Genomic DNA, 15892 nt, shown 5'->3' on the forward strand with positions numbered 1-15892 from the left:
ATGTGAGTTAGAGATTAAACTTCCAAACATAACCCAGAGATATATCTTTGATTTTCGTTGGCAAATCACGTCGTATCAGCGTGTGGCCCTTGCTTTAGTATGAGCAAACTGTACCAGTAGACGAAAGCACCAACGCAAATCCGTCGCCAGGAGTTAACAATCCTTCCGTTTACTAATTTTCACTTTTCGTATGTATGTTCTTTACCGAGCCTCAAGAAAAGTCACACCTAATATGAGAAGCGTGCTGTCAGCTAAAGCCATATAACATGGCCATAGCGAAGAATTAAAATTCTCTCTGATACATGGGTATTGCATGCGGCTAAGAAACCAAATTTCTGGGAAGATTGACCCCATGTGGCAATCGGCCAAGGGGGATAATGTTAGTAATTTTGGCCGCAGCTTTTGTGCTGATCATTAAATCATATGCATTGGCAGCTTTTGTTCCTAAAAATCAATTTTTAAAAAATTATTGATTTATAATTGAGCCCAATAATAAGTTCACAATTTTTTTGAGAATAAAGAGTGAATGATGACTCTTATTTATAAGCAATTTTTCCTTCCAATTTTTTTGACTTCATCAATGTGGGACAAAATTTCATACAATACTTTAAAAAAAATGGTTTTTTCGCTGCCCTTTAAAAATGTTAGTTATATGGACTGCTCTTAAGCCCTTGCTTCATGGGCTTTAGCCCAGAGCCGGCCCTAGAGAGAGTCACCGAGATTTTTACCATCTCAAAAACCTTAAAATGCAATCAGAGGCAAAGCTTTGTTGGAATCTTTACCTCAGGAGCTTTAGAAATCGGGATGTTACAGTTTTGATCTCTATCAATTTTGGGAAGACTTTTACTACAAACGTAGCTCCTTAGATTCTATAGCAAAAACCATCAAGACGTTGAAGCTCTTCGTCTCTGGAGCTAAGATCAACCAACTCATTTTGAAGTCCTATGTATGTACGCCGTTTAGAATATGGCTAAGTCTTTGTTGGCTGCAGAACGCTCCTCCATCCTCTTTAGCAACATCATCTTGAACTGCTTTCAGTGCTAACAATTTGTTTCTCATGAGTCATGACCGGAACATTCTCCTTTAGCTCACTTATAAGTTTGGTGATAGACTCCGAGTCCCAATGGCTTTTATGTGAAGGAAGAAGAGAATTAAGAGTAGAGGAGTCGGGAGAGAGCAGAAGGTGGTTGAAAGTGGCTTAAGTGTCGAACAAGGGTTTACGTAAGAATGATGATTTAATACACTAAATTGTTCTCAATACTATGTGGTTTAATTTCAAGTATACTTATGAGTGTGTATTTAAGGCTACATTCCCATTTTAGGGTTCCTTATCTAATGAAATAGATTATCCAAAACACTCTAACCTCACTCTCTTCTTATTCTTCTCTTCCCTCTACAAAATATAGGCTTGATCTAACATTTTGCTTTTCCTCATCTTTTTTTTTTTGACAAAAAAACTCATGTTGTTTCTTTCGTTTAGAACCAATAGCTTGTTTTTTCTCCTATTATATAGTTAAACAATTTTTTTTCAGGCACTATATTGTTCAAATATCTTTGATTTCTCATATTTTACTTAACCAAATAATTTATTTTGGTAATACTATTGAATAATTTATGAAAGTAGATATAAGCGTATTATATAAAACATGACATAATTTTCATAGCTAGGTTCATGATAACACCGTATTTTGACCACTTTTATGGATCGTTTTGAAATACTTATTCTATGTTTTTTTATTGCTTTCAAGTAATTTTATTACATTTTTGTAGTATTTGTAGTCTCAAGACTCTTTTCAGGAAACTTAGGGAAAAACTTAACAAAATGGATAGAAGACCAGATTTTCAGCTCAGAGTCAAACTAGCAGAAGTTTACCCCCGATTGAAGACCTTCTCACCGTTTGAATTGGCTCAAATTTGGAGATCTCAAAGATGGAAGTATCAGCTTTCCAGCACACTTTACAGCTTGGTAATCCAACGGTTCAATCAAAAGATACGTGAAGAGCAAGATGTCCCGTAAACCAGCTGGCAAGCGTTTCCACCCGCGGCCAACAGCCATTTCACCACGGTCAGAGGCTTCCCGACCACGGCCAACCATCCATTCCCCGCGGTCACGCACTTCCCGACCGCGGACAGCCAACTCCGAACTCGAAGGCCCATTTCTGAAGCCCAAAATGATTCCCTCATTTGGAGAAACCCTAAGTGATACCCAGAGATGTCTTTAGCACTATAAATACATGTCTTAGGAACCCCAATTCGAATAATCACCTTTTACACCATCTTGTTTTCTTATTGTTTTTATACTTTAGCCTTTAGGGAGAGAGAGATCTATCTATTGAACCCTTGTTCTTTCTTTTTCAATTTTGATTTCTGTCCTACTTTTCAATACTATGTTTTTGATTTCATTCATCATGTCTGAGTAGTTTTATTGTTGGGTCTAAGGGATTTTTGATGGGGATACATATGTTCGATGAGGATTCCATGAGCTATCGAAACCGAATCTTAGAACTTTTTCTTCTGAATTTATTTTTACTGCATGAGAGTAGCGTCATGAACTACAATCTGATCTGGTGTCAGATCTAGTTTGGGAGAGCAAAACAAACATAGGAATGCAAACCAACCTATGGGCGATTTGTGAATGCTGACGAATCTTAAACATAATGCATCTTTTCTCTTCCAGGGCCAGAGTGGAAACCTACTGGTCAGGGTTGAGAGAGATAGTTGTCTATGATCACGACAGTGGCGTATTCATACATGCGTGACTCTAGGTAGAAAAGTTTAAGCTAAGATCTTAATTTACTCTCTAACAATGTTTTGAATCGTTCATACCCCATAGAAAACTTCCCTGAAGCCCAGCGCCTTCTTTTCTATAGATTTACATCGATTTTATTTCAAGCTTTAGTTCATCATTTTTACTCTTTCAATCGATTTTCATTTAAGCAATTAGGTTTAGCTGTTTTTCTCGTTTTTAGTAGATTTCATTAAGTTTAGTTATCAGGTCATTTTTAATTCCTGTATTTTCTCGTTAAGATTAGTTTTTACGTTTTAAAGATACCAGCAAAACCCCTACAAAAATCGCCTGGTTCAAGACTTCCTTACTTTATATTTCTTTTGAAAGCTTTTGCGAGAAAGATCCTCTTTTCCTTTGGATTCGATCTCTAAGTACTACAATCGATCAGCTGTGCACTTGCGGTTATTGATTTCATTTAGGGCAATACTGGACACCCTCACCAGCGACACATCAACTTATACATGTTGTACATATATATGCATATACATAACATTATTGATTATATATTATGCGAGAGACAAAGAGATATGAAGCAAAACCTAGCTTCTGAAAACCCTAGAAAACTATACAATAAAAAAAAGATTTGACTTACTTTTCCTATTTTGTTTTGACACAGAAAAAAACATTGCATTGCTTAATCTGTCTTTTACGAACAATAGCTTGTTCTTTTGCTTTCCAAACAATAAATGTTTTTTTCAATTTATGTGTCAATATCTCTCTCTCTTTTTTTTTATTAGTAATTACCTAGTGGTTGATCAATGGTTTTAAATCCGCTCCAATTTGAAGCTTTAGAACTTGTCATATTAGATCATCGAGCCTTGAATCTTCATTCGCTATCTTTTGAATTCTCATCTAGGATTTTTCTATGAGATTTTATGAGCTTTAACTCGTCTTTACTGTAAATCTCTTGAATTGTTATAAACTGATTTCCTAAAAAAAAGAGATCTCAAGTTGGACTAACTATTTTATATATTTTTGATCAACGTTGGACTAATTAATATGTAATCAAATAGTATCCGACTCAACTTGGTAAAACCTTCCATCAAAATATTTGTTAACTTCCTTCTATATAAAATAGACAATCCTACTACTCTTCATCACTTAGCACAATCAAAATAAACAAGAAAAATCTTGCGATTTACAATTAGCAATGGAGAAAACGTCTCTCAAACTTGTCTTCTTGTTCTCCTTCACAGTCATAGCATTTTGTAAGCTTCTTCGTTGTTATATAATTTGTTTGGTTTGGTTTTGTATAAAAGTTTGTGGTGTTGTATATGTGAAGTTTCGTCTTTGGGTGATGCAAGAGAGATGGCGTAGGAAGACATGAATTGCATCGGCAGCAAATGTCCCGAAGGAAAGAAAAATTGTAACTACTTGTCGCAGGTAGCACCTATAATGGAGTCCACTGGTGTTTGCGAACATGACAATGACTGCAAGAAGTACTGTCCTCCGGAATGCAAGTCTAAAAAAAGAACCTGTGTGCGCGCCTGTAATGGTGGACACTGTTTCTGTCAGTGTTAGAGAGTTTCAAAAACCACTGTAATTTATACTTATAGAGGAAAAAACACTAGACAATTTCAAATCAATTTATTACTCCCCTTTGATAACATGTCTCTGCGCCCGCTCAATACATTTGGAATTTGATCCAATTTAAGTACTAAAAGGCCCTCAGAGAGGTTCAGGTATCAAACAATGTGTTAAACTTCCAAAACTTTTCTTAGATTTTCAGCAGCTTGCTAAGTTTTTTTCAGTGCTAGCAAGAGCTTCCGAGAAACCTCCGTCTCTGCAGAGTTTTTCCGCACTCTTGTTAAGAATTTTCTAAGAGCGAGGATCAGTCGCAGAGGGCTCTCAAGATGGACAGCGTGACCAGCTTCTGAGATTTCAACCATCTCAATAATGTTGTTTACGCTCTTCTTGCTTTTACTCATATCGTGGTACATTTTAGTTGCAATCTGCTTTAATTTGACATCTTTCTCTCCGAAGACAAGCGAGATATTTGTATCACAATCCTCCAGCTCTTCCCATAATGACCTATTTTTCAAAGGACATAACATCCTCATCTTCGTCAAAGATCATCATCATCCATGAAAGAAAAAAAGGTTGCAAAGATGAACTTACGGTGGTCTCCCACTGCTTAGATCCGTGAGGAGCTTTGCAACACTAAGGACATCATCATGTAGCAAGCGGCTTGCAACGTTTTTCTAAAATGAGGATGCCTCCTCAAACTACTCATTGCAAAACTTACTCATATGAGTATGAAATTCATGTCCAGATAACAAAGTCATTAAATTACACAAAGTAACACTGTATTAAGAAAGTCACCTTTTCTACAAGCCTCCATTGTACCAGTTCTCCAAAAAGATTTCTTGTCCATGGTCAACCAGCATTCTACTTTAGAATCATCAGTTGCATTTCGAACTTTCCTTGCCACTGGATCCTTGAGTTCGGGACTCTGTTCAGGTCGGTTTCCACCCCAGCTGAATTAACCATTTCAAAATGACTAAGTGTCAAAAGGCATTGACACACCCGAGCCCTGCGAAGAGGTGAGCCAAGTCCGTCTATAAAATAGGATGGGCTGATCCTTGGAGCAAGATGGGCCGAACCCTAAAAGCAGTATGGGCCGAGCTGTGAAAGAGAGAATAAGGCCGAGCTGTGCAAGAAGGAGAATGGACCGAGCCGTTACCTTTCGCAATTGGGCCAAGCTGATTCTTCCCAGATGGGCCGAACTGAAGTCTTGACGGAAGAAAGCCCATAAAAACCCTAGGCGATGCCTTGTGGCAGTGGCCGCAAGAAGCGATAAGGAAATATTCCAAAAATCTCTCCCGAGATTCTCGGCTAGGCGGTTTGAGGAGTTAGTATAACTAGGAGATTTACACGATTCATTATGTAAGTTTTCACAACTCGAGAGCAATAAGACCTAAACACTTTCCAGCAGAAAAAAAACCTTCTTTTGATCTTACTATTCTTGCGATTACCCTAGAAATTTCGGATCCCTTAAGTTTTCCTTACAAAGTGTTGGTTGTGCGGGTTTTGTCTCACACAATTTGGCGCCGTCTGTGGGGAATCGAAACTTTCTTACTCTAAAATCGACAAGACTTTAAGATCCAAAGAACATGGCAAGCAACACCCGACGATAACAACAACAACAACAACGACAACGGCGCGGAGAAGGACGCTCCAGCATCGGGCACAAAGACGTTGACAACTGAAACCCAAGAGGAGATGCGAAACATGATGGCTGCGTTGATGAAGAAGACCCACGAGCAGGACAAAAGAAATGAGGCGATTACGGAAAGGCTCGACGCAATGACGGCCGAGCGACGACACCCGACTTGGAGAGCCGGAATCTCCGACCCGATGGATGGAGTCCGGAGACGCTTCGATTTCTCAACGCCTGCAGAAACCTCGGGAAGCAGCGCAAGAAACCCCTTGGCTCCACCAATGTTTCATCCCCTCGGCGTACAGACTCCCGCGGCGACCCGATTCAACATGACCGAGCTGCCTCCACTCCGTCAGAACTCAAGGCGACAAGCCGACAAAGAGGAAAATGATGCGATCGACGTGGACGCCCAACAGAACGATGGAACCACGAACTCGCAACAAAATGGGTTGGCTCGGTGAATAAGCCAAGAAGAGCTCGCCTCGGCACTAAATGGCATCCGGACTGATGAAGTCACCGACCTGGCTCGCAGCGACAACCCGAGTGAAGAAGAGGAAAACCTCCAATGGATCGAGCAGGCAGAGCGCGAAGACAAGCCGAGGAGAGAAGAGCGGGAGCGGCCTCGCCAATCAAAGGGAATGACTCATGCACAAATCCTCGAAATCAAATAGATGCGAGCCTCAATGGCCGAGATACGCGCCATGAAGTCTCAAGTGCATAACGCGACGAGTACCGCACCCGAGATCGATCGAATGCTCGAAGAGACCCAGAGAACACCATTCACGGCAAGAATCACGGAGGCTAAGATTCCCGAGCCCGGGAAGGTGAGAATCCCATTCTACGAAGAAACGACCGACCCGAAGGCACACATCACAGCGTTTCAGATAGCAATGGGACGAGCTTTCACAAGGAACGCTGCCAACCTGACCGAATGGGAAGTAGATGTGGGATATTGCCTACTCTTCGTAGAACATCTCAAGGGAGCCGCGCTCGAATGGTTTTTGAGACAGGAGCGCAATTCGATCGGCAGTTTCCAACAGCTCTCCGCTTTGTTCCTTAAGCAATATTCGATGTTCATGGATAGAGGAACTTCTGATGCCGACCTGTGGACGCTATTCCAATGATAGACAAGACTTTTTAGGGTCTCAGGGCTATCAATCCCCTTGTCAATGTAGCACAAAGAGGTTATCAATCCAAGAATGTGGTGATAGACACTAAGCTATGTGGTCAGATTCTTAATTCAAGCAAGCAAGAGTGATTTTGATCTAATGACAACTCCAAACTTAAAACAGGATTAATGACTAAAGAAGAACTAAACAATAACAAGTGATATGAATATGATATGATGAGGCATGAGATTCTAGACATGATAGTTGGTTAGGGTGCTCTTAATTAGTGTAGGGATTAATACCTTCATGAGAGGATTAATCTAGTTTAGAGTTCTTAATCATTAATGACAATGATGAGACATGATTCAAATGATTAAGAACTCTAAACTAGATTAATCCTCTCATGAAGGTATTAACCCCTACACTAATCCATTTTCAAACCAAATCATCATTAGTGAAATATGAATCAGTATGCATTAATAAACAGTTCTAAATGATCATTCAAGCCATTAACAATACATCATCATGCAGCAAATGCTTAAACCTCTAATACAGCTCTTTCAGGAATTTCATCAAACACTTTTGATGCATGAAATTCTCAGAATCTAGATCTCAAGTGATATGTAGGGATCTAGCATAGAGAACAGCTGTTTAGAGAGATGAATCAATGAATCTAGCCCTAAGCACTCCTAATCTAACACTTTAGCACCCTAACCTACACATCTAGAACCTCATTAAGGTGACTACTCACTAATCATACTAATCTCTCTTAAACCTTTGCAAGTTGAGAAGATTGGCATGATTAATGATGAGAAATGGAGATGGAGATGATAGATTAAGAAGAAAACAGCTTCAAACACAAAGATCTCTTAAACTCTCTTGATTAAACACCCAAAAATCGATATTTCTCTTCTTAAGTGGAGTCTTTTCACAAAAGAGGCAAGAGACAAAAGGGAATAAAGCTTAGTCTTTGGGAAACAACCCTAAAAACTATTTATATGTCTCTAAAAACGAACCGGGTCAGCCCGGAAACCGGGTCCTGACCCGGATTTAGTGGATAAAGTGGAGAATGTGTGAGTTTTTCAAGTGTCTCCCAGGTCGCATGCCCAAGTCGCACAGGTGAAGAAACTGTCTTGTGAGACTTAAATCCCTTGGTCTTAGCCGCACGCCCAAGTAGATATGTTTTGCTAGTCTTTGTGCGGCTTAATCTTCTTCTTCTTCAACTCGCATGACCAAGGCGAAATCTGGGGAAAGTACGTGTGCGACTTGGTCATCTCTTGGTCCCAAGCCGCATGCCCAAGTCGCACAACCACTGAGAGGAGCTTGAACGAGATAAAACCTTGTAAGCTTAGCCGCATGCCCATCTAGGTGTGGATTGCGAGTCTTTGTGCGGCTAAGTCTTCTCTGATCCTTAACTCGCACGACCATGTAGCAGGGGCCTTCAAAGATGTGTGCGGCTTGGTCTCCATTACTCCCAGGTCGCAGGCTCAAGTCGGTGTAGATTGCGAACGTCTGTGCGGTTTAGTTCTAAGCGTGGCCAACTAGCATGCCTAAGTCGCACGATTGTGGACTTAGCATTTTTCTTGCTCGGAAGCCTCAGAACTTATCCAGTGATAGCTTACCCGCACTTCTCAACTCGCAGCTCAATTTCCAGGCATTCATCTTCAGGCCTTGCGAGTTAACCAAGTCGCAAGACTATCTCGCAGCATTCAGGGCTCCTTGGACCAGTTCACATTCAGGGAAGCGTAACTTCCAGGATACTGGTCCGAATTGTGTGATTCCAGTTTCAGTGGACAGAGGACTCATACATCTTCAACTTTGATGAACCAAACCTTCGGTGCTTGAGAAGTGGAAGGTTTCCTGGAGGGCTCATCTTCGCAGAGCATTGACACGATCAGAGAGAGGCTTCTAGACGTGTGTCCATTCCGGAAACGTTATCTTCTTGCTCATAGCTCCGAATTGAATTATCTCAGACGTTCTGGAAATAGAACTCAAATATCTCTGATTTTGATGAAGGCCCTGTAAACTGAATCGGTCTGGAAGTACACCGTCCTTCGCATTCTTCGGAGCTCATCGGGTCGGTTCAAAATGGCAGCGAGACAGGAGTTCCTTCCGACGAGCCTAACTCTCTTCTCACGCCTCTAAATCCTATGATTCCACCTGCTCTGGAACCATGATCCAATCTTCTCCAACTTTGATGAAGCACCCGACAGCTAAATCGGACCGGAAGGTTCCCCGGACAGGCGATTTCGGAAATGTGTCTGCAGACGGAAATTTTGGTCGAGAAACTTAATCAGCCGGTACGCGTTTTGGCCGAGGAATCCATCCGCGGTACATGCAAATCGCCAAGAAAAACCTTCCTGCGGTACGTGAGAATGGCCGAGCATTCTCCATAGCAAAGAAGCTGGGCTTTAGAGTCTTCAAACCTGCAAGGATCTCTCTTATCCTTGCAGATAGATCAGTTAGATTGCCTGTTGGTATGTTGGAAGATCTACCTGTCAAGATAGGTGGTTTTGAGGTTCCAACTGATTTTGTTGTGCTGGAGATGGATAAGGAACCAGTTGATCCTCTTATCTTGGGCAGGCCATTCCTGGCCACTACAAGAGCTATTATTTACGTGAGAGGTGGGATAATAGAGCTTCAACTTGGGTCTGAAAAGCTCAAGTTTGATGTGAATGAGATGATGAAGAAACCCACCATTGAAGGTCAATGTTTCTATGTGGAGACAATGGATCAGTTGGCTGATGAGTTGATTGAAGAGCTGAACACTGAGGATGCTCTTCAAGCTGCTCTAACTCAAGAACAAGGAGACAATGGGCTCTTAGCAGAAGCAAGTGAAGGGTACAAGTTATATTTGGACAATGCTAGAGAGCTGGGTCCTGAGACAAGGTTTTGGAACTGGAATAAAGTGGCTCTGAGGTCTTGGCTATCAAAGATCAGACACCAGCCAAAGCAGCTTGGACAAGGATTGGAAATGAGGCTGATGCACCCCCTGTTGAGCTCAAGCCTCTACCAACAGGGCTCAGTATGCTTTCTTGGACTTAAACTCCACATATCCAGTATCATCAATGATAGCTTATAGAGCATCAAGAGAGTGCATTGCTTAGTGAGATAAGAAAAGTTCAGGAGAACCCATAGGATATTCTTTGGCTGATATTAGAGGGATCTCTCCTGACATTTGCACCCACAGGATACACTTAGAGGACCAATCTATGTCCTCTATTGAGCATCAACGATGTCTAAACCCCAACCTTAAGGAAGTGGTTAAGAAGGAGATACTAAAACTTCTTGAGGCAGGGATAATTTACCCAATCTCTGACTCAAGATGGGTATCTCCTGTACATGTTGTGCCCAAGAAGGGTGGGATCACAGTGGTTAAAAACGAGAAGGATGAGCTGATAGCTACTAGGACTGTCACAGGACACAGAATGTGTATAGACTATAGAAAGCTCAATGCAGCCTCTAGGAAGGATCATTTTTCTTTGCCTTTCATTGATCAGATGTTAGAGAGGCTTGCAAACCACCCCTTCTTTTGTTTTCTTGATGGGTACTCGGGTTTCTTTCAAATCCCCATAGATCCCCGAGATCAAGAGAAAACGACATTTACTTGCCCTTATGGCACATTTGCATACAGGCGCATGCCTTTTGGTCTCTGTAATGCCCCTGCCACATTTCAACGTTGCATGATGCATATATTCTCTGACATCATTGAAGAGAAGGTTGAGGTGTTCATGGATGATTTTAGTGTCTATGGCTCCTCCTTCTCGGATTGTCTCTCTAATTTGTCACAGGTCTTGGAGAGATGTGAGCAGCATAACTTGGTGTTGAACTGGGAGAAATGCCACTTCATGGTGCAAGAAGGAATAGTTCTTGGGCACAAGATATCTGAAAAGGGCATAGAGGTTGACAGAGCAAAGGTGGAAGTGATGGTGAATCTGCAAACTCCCACTTCAGTCAAAGGAATAAGGAGTTTCCTTGGGCATGCAGGGTTTTACAGAAGATTTATCAAAGACTTCTCAAGAATAGCCAGGCCCTTGAGAAGGCTGCTGTGTAAAGAAATTGATTTCATCTTTGATGCTGAATGTGAAGAGGCCTTCAAGATGAACAAGGATGCATTAGTCACTACACCAATAGTCCAGGCACCAGACTGGTCCCTTCCATTTGAGGTTATGACAGATGCATCTGATTTTGCAGTTGGAGCAGTACTTGGGCAAAGGAAGGACAAGAAGCTACATGTTATCTACTATGCCAGTAGAACACTTGACTCTGTACAAGAGAAGTATGGTACTACTGAGAAGGAAATGCTGGCAATAGTCTTTGCCTTTGATAAATTCAGAAGCTACCTGGTGGGATCAAAAGTCATTGTATATACTGATCATGCAGCACTCAGGTATCTGATGACCAAGAAAGATGCCAAGCCAAGACTGTTAAGATGGGTTCTTCTACTTCAGGAGTTTGATATAGAAGTACAAGACAAGTAGGGTATAGAGAATGGGGCTGCAGACCATCTCTCTAGATGGAGAATAGACTCTGAAGTGCCTCTTAATGACAGTCTTCCTGAGGAATCACTGATGGTGCTCCATTCTTATTTGGAGTTTGAAGAAGTGGATAGCATCCAAGAGAAGAGGATTACCTGGTATTAGAGTGAAAGAAGGAAAGGAGAGGTGAGGCCGAAGTCAACAAGACAAGGCCGATCATCTCCAAGTCAAAGAAGAGGAAGAAGAGGAGTGTCAAGGCCAATGACATCAAGACAAGGCCGAAGACAACTCCAAGATCTCTCAAAGAAGATAAAAAGAAGACAAGACAAGGCTGAAGAAGCTATTGATCAAGTCTAGCCTCGGCCTAAAGAAGAAGAAGAACTGTACGGCCAAGTCAACTCCAAGAGGTGTCCGTACAAGTCTAAGGTTGTGTAAGGCCGAGGCCCATTAGATAAGAAGAAGAAGAGGACGCCAAGAAAGCCTAAAGAATGCAAGGAATAAGGCCCATAAGTGACAAGAAGAGGAGGGAAACGAATTCAAATTCAAGTCTGCTCTCACATGTGACTAAAGTCACATGTGACCGTTTATGAGCTGTCACTTTCAGCTCTTAACAAGACAAAAACGCTCTCTTTATGTCACTCTCAGTCTTGGCTCATGTGTTAGGGCTTCCTCTCTTCCTTTCTCTCTATTAAAAAGAGATGTAACCGAGCTTGTAAATGTTACACAGAATCAATGAAGTGATTTCTCTCTTTTATCTTGTTCTTCATTCTATTTTGCAATGTAGAGTCCTTAGAGAAAATCGTTTGTAGTGACTGCCCTTAAGGCAGCCTTATCACTTCATAAACACTCACTTAACTCTTCTTTATTTGCTTCTCTCATCTAGATTACTGAGTCTTGCATCTCAAGAACACAAACTCTCTATGTGTTGTGTTCATTGCTTAGATTAGTCTCAAACTAGATGCTTTCCCTTTATAGAATCGTTTTCTTCCTCATAGATTCGGTTCTACTTATGTTTATTGTGTGGATTCCATCACAAGTTGATGGTCTCTTCTCTCTCTTGAGATCGAGTTTATTTTGTGTGGGTTAAGTGGTTTCATTCACCAAGTGAATGCTTCCACCATTTGTTGAGCTTTGTCTCATAAATCCCAACACCTGGTTTGCTGATATTGTGAACTTTCTTGCTTGTGGAGTGGAACCACCTGAATTAGATGCTTACAACAAGAAGAAGTTCTTCAGAGATGTCCAGAGATACCATTGGGATGAGCCTTACCTGTATATCCTGAACAAAGATCAGCTGTATAGAAGGTGTCTTGCTGAGGAGGAGATGCAACCTGTGTTGCAAGAGTGTCATGGTTCAGCTTTTGGGGGTCACATGAGAGCATTCAAGACTGTGGCCAAGGTTCTTCAGAGTGGGTTTTGGTGGCCCACAATGTTCAAAGATGCTCAGTTGGTTGTTTCAGCATGTGATGCCTGTCAGAGGCATGGGAACGTTTCAAAGAGGAGTGAGATACCTCAAAACCCAATCCTAGAGGTTGAGATCTTTGATTGCTGGGGAATTGACTTCATGGGGCCTTTCATTTCATCTTATGGGAATCAGTATATTCTTGTGGCTGTGGACTATGTGTCCAAGTGGGTTGAGGCCATTGCTTCCCCTACCAATGATTCCAAGGTAGTAGTGAAGTTGTTCAAGAGCATTATCTTCCCAAGATTTGGAGTACCCAGGGTTGTTATCTCTGATGGAGGATCTCATTTTGTGAACAAAACCTTGGACGAATTGCTGAGAAAGCATGGAGTGAAACACAAGGTAGCTACTCCTTATCATCCTCAAACTAGTGGCTAGGTTGAAGTATCTAATAGACAGATCAAGGCCATTCTTGAGAGGACTGTTAGCTCAAGCAGAAAAGATTGGAGCAAAAGGCTAGATGATGCATTGTGGGCTTATAGGACTGCCTTTAAAACTCCTATTGGGACATCACCTTTCAATCTGCTATATGGGAAGAGCAGCCACCTTCCTGTTGAGTTGGAGTACAAGGCTTTGTGGGCTGTGAAGTTGCTGAACTTTGATATCAAGACAGCTCAAGAGAAAAGGGTCTTTCAACTCCATGAACTTGAAGAGATAAGGCTTGGGGCTTTTGAGAGCTCAAAGATTTATAAAGAAAAGACGAAGGCTCTGCATGACCAAAAGATCTAGTGTTGCTGTTCAACTCTAGGCTTAAGTTGTTTCCTGAAAAACTTAAGTCTAGATGGTCTGGTCCCTTTAAAGTTCTTGAGGTGAGGCCATATGGAGCTGTTGTGTTAGAAGGCAAGAATGGTCAAGAGTTTGTGGTAAATGGCCAAAGAATCAAGCACTAATTAGTTTCACAAGGGAAGGAGGAAGCTACATCAGTTCCCCTTCTTGATCCACCACCAGCCTGTTAAACAGGTTTCCAAAGTCAAACTTAGAGACTTTAAACAAAGTGCTCTTGGAAGACACCCCAAGTTTATCATTTGTAAATATGTTTTTGATATTTTCTTTGCTTCTTTTCTTTTATGTTTTAGAACTTTTTGATGGGTGTTGTGAGTTGGTCTCAGGTTCTAGGTGACTTTTGGAGGCCATGGCTCAGTGATAAATGGGATGAAGCATGTGAGAGGGCTGAGAGAAGTGTTTAAGGTCTGAAAAACTTGGAGGACGCCTGAGTGCTACCTGGGTGTGCGGCTTGAACAAAGAAAAGACCAACTCGCAGCAGGACTAGCAATCTACAGCGGTTTGGTCATGCTACCTGGTGCAAGAGGACCAGGCCGCACATAAAAAGAGGGGACCCCGAGGAGTTTAAGTCCCAAACTCTGCGACCTGAGAGTGCGGCTCAGTCAAGCCATGGACCAAGGCGCACCAACACTCGCAATTCAGTCCGAGTTGGGTCTGCGGGTAGATTCACAAAGAAGCCGGGCCGAAAAAGGCCGAGGTGTCTAAGTCCCAGGTTATGCGAGCTGGTACTGCGGGTCAAAAGAGAGGAGACCAAGCGGCACGTCCATTCGCGATTCACACCGTGTTGGTCCTGCGACCTGGGAACAAAGAAACCAGTCCGCACATGGAAAACAAGGAAGCACATTGCCTAAGTATGAGAACGTGCGACCTGGTCATGCGGGTTGGACATAGAGGATCTCAGGTCGCACGTTAACTCGCAAATCACAGCGGCTGGGTCATGCGGCTTAGCTCAGGGCTCACCCAGGTCCGAGCACGAGAATGGATGGTGAGATCGTGCAACAAAGGATTAGTGAGACTTGGTCATGCGGGACAGAAAGAGAGTGACCAAGCCGCACAAAACCAAAGTCTGTTCTACACCGAGTTGGTCGTGCGGCTCGGTCACGACGTTTCCAGGTCGCACAAGGAGAGAAAGGAGGCCGGTCAAAGAGAAAAGACGGGTCAAAGCCTTGACTGGTCAAAATAGATCTATTGACCACCACTCCAAAGGCTTGACCCTGTCCCACACTCTCTCTTCCTCACCATAAACACGAGTTTGCACCTCTTTCTCTCATTTCTCTCCATTGTTTTCATCATAACTCTCTCATTTCTCCACCAAATTTGTTGATTCAAAGTGCTCTGAGCTCGTTTCTGAGTTGTTAACATCATCCTGATTGCATTTCGAACTCGTTTCATCTTAATCCCAAGGTATTTCACTCTGTTATAATTCATCTTTTTCCATGTTCTTCAATGGTGAATTTTGAACTTCAAGGTGTGGAATCGATTTTGATAGGTTGTTTTAGACCTTGAGATTATTTTTATAAATGCTAGGGTGGTAGATAGTCTTGGAAAACAGAGCACTTTGTTGGTGATTCCTTGTTCTTGAGTTTTGAAAATTGTTGCAAGTAATTCATGAGAAAAATCGATTTTTCTTGAAAAAAAAAAGAAATGAATTAGTTTTTTGCTGAGTCCTTGCTTTGCACTCTTGCTTTTGCATGGCTATGAACTTATTGGATTGATGCTTGGCTTGAGAAACCTGTTCATGTGATTTTAAAATCGATTCTTGCAACAATATTTTTCAAAATTTTGGAGAATTTTGTGAAGCTTGTTCTTGTACTAACATTGTTTTTGAGAATCTCTTGGCAGATGACTGAAAGAACCAACTCTCTGGCCAAGAAGAAGGGCACTGCATCCAAGGGCAAGGGTTTGGTCTCAGGGTCTTCACAGCCAAGAGAAAAAGGTCAAGGAGCAAGGAATACCACAAAGCAAGGAAAATGTGATCCAGCGCAGAAAAGGACAAGGCATGAAAGGAAAGCTTTGGTGGTTGCTTCTGGTTCCAAGAAGAAAGGGAAACAGTTGGCTGTGGTATCTGAGGATGAACAGACCGAAAGTGACTGAAGCAGCTCAGCTGGTGGT

The sequence above is a fragment of the Eutrema salsugineum genome, unplaced genomic scaffold, assembly GCF_000478725.1.
Source record: "Eutrema salsugineum unplaced genomic scaffold, Eutsalg1_0 scaffold_3, whole genome shotgun sequence".
NCBI lineage: Eukaryota > Viridiplantae > Streptophyta > Magnoliopsida > Brassicales > Brassicaceae > Eutrema > Eutrema salsugineum.